At 29.7% G+C, this 7841-nt stretch overlaps 2 pseudogenes; both read right to left on the minus strand.

Moving 5' to 3' along the window:
• Nucleotides 1–4351: 4351 nt before the first annotated feature.
• On the minus strand, nt 4352–5317 carry LOC111276371 (ATP-citrate synthase alpha chain protein 2 pseudogene; annotated as a pseudogene).
• A 140-nt stretch (nt 5318–5457) lies between these two features.
• On the minus strand, nt 5458–6570 carry LOC149511574 (protein SENSITIVE TO UV 2-like; annotated as a pseudogene).
• Between the last annotated feature and the right edge of the window lie 1271 nt (nt 6571–7841).

Genomic DNA, 7841 nt, shown 5'->3' on the forward strand with positions numbered 1-7841 from the left:
AAATGAAAATGGTGATGATGTCCTAAAAAATAATTATTAATGAAAATTGAAAGGGTTCTAGTTTTTCTTAATTTTTATAGGTAAAAAATATTTTTTAAATTTCACCTAAGTGTTGAGATAATTTAAGAAATTATTATTGTTAGAAATAATTTTTTTTACAATGAATAAATTAAAAATAGAAGATTATTCGGATAAATATTTTAAAATGTAATTTAAAAAAAATTGAAAGAGTTTAATTTTCTTTAATTATTATAAGTAAAAATATTTTTAGATTTTACCAAAAAGTTGAGATAATTTAAAATTTATTTTTATTAAAATAAAGATTTAATTTAATAACCAAAATAAATAAATAAAATATTTGCTTGAATAAATCTTTTGAACGAAAAGTTTTAAGAAAAATTGGAAGAATCTTATTTTCCTTAATTATTATTAAAGAAAAATGATTTTTTGAGTTTCTACAAAAGAATTGGGATAATTTTAAAATCAATTTTATAAATAAAAGTTATATTTAAATACCATATAATAATAAATAGGTATAATAATTTATAAAAAAAATAAAACAATCCTAATTAATTAATCTACCAATAATAATTTAATATAGTTCATCTGTAATTTTAATTTTACTGAAATATTTTATTTTTATTCATTTTAATTTTTTAAATTTATTTTTTTAAAATGGACATTCACAATAAAAACAAGGGGGAAAGCTTTTATCCATTCAGAATGAATAAAATACAATTCCTTGCAAAAAAAAAAAAAAAAAAAAACCTTCTTCTAATTTGATATTATTGGACCATTTTGAAGATGGAGATGGAAAGAGGAGAGACAACAAATTCAATCCAATGTCACATGATTCAAGAAGGGGTGTCTGAAGAAGAAGCACGAGCTCACATAAAAGGCTTAGTAAATGATTCATGGAAAAAGTTGAACAAGTTTATTGCACATCATTCTCTTCCCGTTGGATTTGCCAATGCTGCAATGGCAATGACAAGATGTGTTCAACGAACGTATCACTTCGGTGATTGGTTTGGCATTCAAAGCAAGGCAAACATAGATTGTGTGAATTCTTCATTGTTCAACCCCGTTTAGACTTTAGATTCGATAATAGGATCAACTTGTACTGACAAAGTAAAAAAATAAGCTAGAGATGCAGATAAAGAAGGAAATGTTTTGTGTGTGCAAACTTAGTTTTGATATAGTACAGTTAAGTTTGATTATCTATCCCTCAAAAAAAAAAAAAAAGATTCGGTATTTTTAAATACATTGATATGATAAAAGGATATAAAAATAATATGGAAGAAGATGTAAAATTATAGTTAAAATGTTAATAAAAATTATAAATAAATTTTTTAAAAAATAGAATTTATATTTAACACAAATTTGACACACGATGACACGAACACAAGTGGAGAAATTGAAGGAAATGGAGGCAACTAAGTAAGGACAAGGGCGAAGTAGGTGGGTCTCTAGGTGCGAGATTGATATTCTGTTAGAATAGTGGGGTGCTTACGTTAGAAAAATTTTAGAAAATATAAATAATAAGAATGAAGAAATATGATTTTGATGTGTAAAAAATATTAATATTAATTTAAAAGTAATTATAACTATAGAATATAATAAAATCTTAAAACTTTTTAAATTAAAATCAGTGAAATTGGTCATATAAAAATATTTATTTATAATAAACAAACAATTATAAATTTTTTATTTAAAAAGTTAAGACAATTTGTATAACCATATTTTTTCTATTCAAAACAAGTTTTTTAGGCAATCATGTTTTTTTATTCAAATATATTTATTTAGAATAAAAATAATATTTTATTAATATTTTAAAATTTGAAAGAGTAAAAGATGTAAAAAAAAAATAAATTTATTTATTAAATAAGCTTAAGTGCCCAATCTTTGGCCTTTAAAATTATTTAGCTCATTAGGATTGGCTCACACCAACATTTGATTTAATTATTTAATAAATAATGCAAGTAGTCTCATTTAAACTACATATAAATGATCTTTTTATTTAATGTGAAATACATCACATTTTAAATTATTAACTGTTTATTTTGTGAGTGTTGTTTAATACCTTGAGGATCCTGCGGTGGAACATTTGGGGTATAGAAAAGTGCTGTTAAAAGGAGAATTTAAAGAAACTGTTTATTTAATTTCGTGTTGAGATGTTTTTATTGCAGGAAATTAAAATGGTAAAGATTAAAAAGTTTCAAGGTATGAATTTTTGGGTAAGATGTGAGTTTGAATGGAATTTTTGTTGCTTCGTCGGGTCTGTCTGGTGGGTTCCTATTGGCATGGGATAAAAAGTGTTTTAACTAGACACGAGTGTTAATTGTCGATTTTGAAGGTTCATGGGAGATGGATAACTTAGGGATGCAATTGCGTGGTTTGCAGTGGCTTTGCTTTTGTTAGACAAAGGTGAAGACAGCAGTATGAGAGGATACTTTAGTGCTGAGAAACACCCTTGTTGAAAATTGGTTTGTCGCTGGGGTTTTCAACAAAGTAGCTAACAAAGGCCTTAGAGATATTATTAGCTATCAAAGACACATGCTGAGTTAATAGTTATTCAAACGGCATTGGAGATTTTTGTGGGACCAAGAATGTATGTAGGAGGTAATTTAACCATTAAATCTAACCCTGTTGGTGCCTTTACCAGGTGTGCAAAGGACACCAGATTGTCGAACTTTGGAATTTTCTACCTCGGACGGATCACTGAGGGGCTTTCTGCATTGTCAGATTTATAGAATCTAATGTTTTTGCAGATTCTTTAACTAAAGCGGGAGTTGGTCGTTTTGAAATTATTGTGGCATGGTTGTAACCGCTAATTTTTTTTTCTTTATCCCTTTTCTGACTTTAGGTTGATGTTGTCCTACTGTAAATTTTACTGCTGTTGATTTGAGGTGACATGTTTAGATTTTGTAATTTTTTTATTAAATAAATTTGATAATTTTAAATATGATACGATAATATAATATAAAATAATATAAAAAATTATGTATAAATTTAATATAATTATATTTTATATTTTAATCATATCAACATAATTAAAACATGATATTATTTGTATCTTATTTGTGTCAAATAGTGATAACATATTTAAGATATGATATTATTCATGTAAGCATATATAACATATAAACTATAAAAATTATTTTAATTTATTTTTTAAATAAATTAATAATCATATTTATCGTTTCATTTCAGTATTTAAATAAATTATAAATATTTAATTTTTAAATAATTTTTTAAAATACTAATTTAAATAATATTTTTTAAATAAATAAATTAATCACATCTAATCATGCTATTTATGTTTACTTATATGAATCGTGTCATGTCGAGCAACATTACTTGGGTTATATTAAACAAATTAATTTTAAATGTATTAGTTAGCATGTAACGGATATAATAAATGTATCGATTTTATATTTAAGTTATTCATGTTATTTAAATATTAATGTCATGTTCGTATAAAAATTATTCATATTGTCATAATGTCTAAATCCGGGGATTCATCGTTAGACATTGACTTGAAAGAGTCGCTACCAATCTTTTTTATCTAGGTGCAATTGACCACCTAAGGAATCTATCCTTTTAAGGAACACTTAAACCTAAGGGTCCTTAAAAGAATAGGTTCAGGTTTACTAACCAAAACAGGGTTTGAGAGTACGGTTACGTGTGAAGAAGGTTATAACACCCTCACAATGCCATCAAAAAATGGTACCAGCTTAATTTTGTGTTATCCAATAAGCCTTAAAAATTTACCAAGTAATTAATTATTGAAAATTATTCTCAATTGACTCTGATACTTTTAGCAAAATATTAAAAAAATTCCCTCACCTCAAGAGTATGCAAGGAGACTACTGTTTCACTTGCAGAGGCTCTATCATCGGATTATTTAACATTAAAGAAAATTAAAAAAAGAAAAGAAATAAAATGAAAAAAAAATAATGATTCAGCTTTAGATATAAATCCTTCTCTCCTCAAAAATTTATTGCTTTTGTATAAGGAAAATTGATACTTTCAACTTTTCCTAAAAAGAAACCTTTTTTAGGAAATTATTTTCAAAAAAAATTGATACTTTCAACTTTTCCTCGAAAATATTTTTTAGAAAACTTATTTTCAAGGAAAACTGATACTTTCAACTTTTTCTCAAAAATATTATTCTTAAAAATTTTATTTTATATTTTTTTATTCTTTTTTTTATTCATTCATGCAAAAAATATTCCAAAAATATAAACAAACACATAAATAAAAAAAAATAAAAAACTATAAACAAAATAAAAAAAATACCCAAAAAAATCGAAACAAATCGGCTGGAGGGTTGACGCGGCTCAGCTCCAGACACATAAGTCAACCGAAAGGAATGGCTTAGAGGATGCAGCTCAGCTCGGCTGGACAGCTCAAAGTGTCAGCAGATATGATACTAGCCCCACCTCTAGCAACCATTGTCTAGATACGCCGTTTTGGATTCAAAATAGTGAATTTCAGGGATGCACTCATCTTTTCATCCAATGAATGAATGAAGCTTTCTATTGGGCTCAAGGCTTTTCCAAAAGGCAAAGGAAACTCTATCTTACCCCACTTATTGAAGTTCTTGAATGCAGCAGTGTCATCTAACTCTCCCCTCATATCCAGTGGGTATGGTTCTCCATTCACCAGCGTAAATGGATTCATCTCCATGAAGCTAAAATTGAGATCTTGAAAGACAGAAAAGATAGCCATGATGAAGTCACCAATCTTTCCTCTAACTTCAAAAGGGAATGTAACTATCAATGGCCCGCACGTCTCGAGGGTCATAGGTTTCTCAGATGAAAGGAAAATGGTCTTAACCTTATCCCAGTTCTCTTCAATTTTGATGCCTCCACATTCTGAAAAGCTAATGGTTAAGCCAAGCCTTTCAGAGACTATTGAAAAGTAATACTCTTCTTCATTGGGGACAAAAGGTTCAACAATGAAGGAGGTTATAGGAGCTTCGCAACCACCCATCTCAACTTCAACGCCAAGGCGTGCTTTAACGAATTCAGTAACTTGAGTAAGATCTAAATTGAGAGCAACCAAGCCTTCTTTCCACGTTTCCCAAACAACATATCTAAGCTTAACAACCAATATGGTGGATGGAAACCATGGTTCTTGGTTTGCTAACTGAGTGGAATCAATAGATTGTGTCACCTGGGCAGAGCAAATCTGAAGATGAATATTAGCTAGGCATTTAAGGTACTCTTTTAGAAGTCTCTTAGAATCATACTCTATGATCTTCTTGCGAGCTATTTGGATTAAAGATCTTAATACCATTCAAAGAAAGGAGATTGGTTAGGAGATGAAATGAATCGCTTCAAGGTGAATTGTCAATGATGGAAGGATGGCAAAATGGAAAAGACAACAAAATTAGCTTGGTGGGAACTAGAGGTGCCGTGGATTTCAGTTTTTTTTTATTCCTGTGATCTTTCCCTAATTTTTGTACTCTTGTTGCCATTTTTTATTGCTTGCTTCAGGATTTTTTTCAAAAGTCAAAAGATGCTTCAGTAAGACATGTAGTATATAGGGTGATCTATAAGCAATAACTGCATTTTCAACACTACAGAGATCAAACAACGACTCAAATAAAGCTTTTAATTGCAACATTTCCCTACTGATCTTAGTTAGAAGAGAGTAGAAACAAGATACTTTTGTAGCTTCAGAACTAAGAACAGGATGCACAGAGCTCTACAAAGCCTTATCAAAAGAGCTTTTGAATACCAGTGGTTCTATTGTTTTAGAAGGTGAGCTCATATTAATGAACCCAAAAAGGATGTCAATATCTATGGAACAAACTACAAACAACTTGGCTATCAGATTTCTTCTAAACTTTTGGTCACTTAGCAAATCCCAGATGCCATGTAACTTCTTAGAAAGATCAAGACAAGCACTTAGATCTGTCTAAACTCCAATTTCCTTACAACTTGACTTGGCTGTATTCAGGCCAACCTCATCATCAAAAGCTTTTGCATTTAGAAATTCTTGGATAACCTCATGATGAGCTGCAACAAGGATTCCATGTTCTAAGTTTGCAATTCTCGACCCATGAAAATTAGCAACGTTCACCTCATTCTTTGAATCCACAAATGCAAGCTGATCTTCCTTATTTCTTTCCTTCTTAAGCTGTGAACACTCTCGTTCCAGGTTCGCTAGCTGCTTTGAAACGTGTCCCAGCTCCTTCTTTAAGCACTCAATCTCGAGATTCTTAGCATTTTCAGAATCACGAACTAGCCTCACAGAAGTCGAAAGAGTAGCGCATTTAGCAAAAATGCCCTTGGAATTCAAGGCCTTATCGAAATCGACAGTTCTCTGGGAAAGTTATCTGGGAGGTGAGTAACTGAGGGAATCGGTGCGAGATGACGGTAGAAAATGTAGGTGTTGATGATGTGACGATGTTGGTGGTGGTGGTCGTGGCAAACATGGTAAATAGAAAGAAGAAAGAAGGTTATTTTGGTTAACAGAAGAACAAGAAAGAGCAATTTCTTCAACTTGGATAAGTTCTTCCAGGAAACTCATGTCCCATTCTTCCAAATTTTCTTTACTCATACCCTTTTTTTTCTTAGTTTGTGTTTGGGTTTCTTTTTTAGTCACTTAACCCTCATCACTCCCCATTGCTGTTACCGTTCTTTTTGCTGTAAATTACAATCATTTATAAAACTATATGATTTAGTTTTAGTACAATTCTAATTATTATCCAAAGCTAAAAATTAGCACCAATCCTAATCTCATTCTTTCAGTTTTTTTTTTAAATAATCAGATAATGGAGAAAGAAAAAGAAATTAAATAATAGATAGACCACAAAAAAAAATCATAAATACAAAAATATAAAAAATATAAAATAAAATGAATAAAAATCCCTACAACCGAGCTTAGATTAGTCTCGATTGACAAAGAATCCCGGACAATATAGGGTGTTTACAACTGCCCTTATTTGCACATTTTCTGTGAAACAGGAATTGTGCAAAGACGTAAACACCCATTTAAGACTCAACTTGACATTTTTTTTTGCTTTTTTTACTTTTTTTTTTGGTTAAAATTTTGATCAAAGCTCCTCTAAGTAAAAGCTCAATGACAGAGACTCAACAACTTTGGAAAAATAAACAAAGGCTCCTCTAAGGAGAGGCTCAATGACTTTGAAAAAATAAATTACTCCTCTAAACAGAGGTTCAACCACTTCAAAAAAATAAACAAAGCTCTTATAAACAGAGGCTCAACGACTTTGAAAAATAAATAAAGCTCTTCTAAATAGAGGCTCAATGATTTTGAAAAATAAACAAAGCTCCTCTAAACAGAGGCTCAACGACTTTGAAAAATAAATGCTCCTCTAAACAGAGGCACAATGACTTTGAAAAATAAATAAAGCTTCTCTAAACAAAGGCTTAATAACTTTGAAAAATAAACAAAGCTCCTCTAAACAGAGGCACCACAACTTTGAAAATTAAATTGCTCCTCTAAACAGAGGCACCACAATTTTAGAAAATAAATTGCTCTTCTAAACAGAGGCAACAGAACTTTTAAAAAATAAATGGCTCATTAACAATCATTTTCGAAGGAGTCATAAATCGTATCTGATGGAAACTCAAAGATTCATAATTTGAGTTAATTTGAGTTTGCAAATCAAAGGTTTAGATTTGCAAGAACCTTTCATCTTTACAAGAATTCACTAAAATTTGATTATCAAAATTTCAATTTCATAAGAATTCAAATTTGCAAGATCTTAAAATTCGCAATTGCAAATTATAAGACTCGCATCTACATTCTAAATATTTTTATTTGAATTTTGGAGATTCTCATCCAAAAATTCAAAGCTTCTCATT

Source organism: Durio zibethinus, chromosome 25, assembly GCF_047325235.1.
Source record: "Durio zibethinus cultivar Kanyao isolate XHJ-2024 chromosome 25, ASM4732523v1, whole genome shotgun sequence".
Taxonomy (NCBI): domain Eukaryota; kingdom Viridiplantae; phylum Streptophyta; class Magnoliopsida; order Malvales; family Malvaceae; genus Durio; species Durio zibethinus.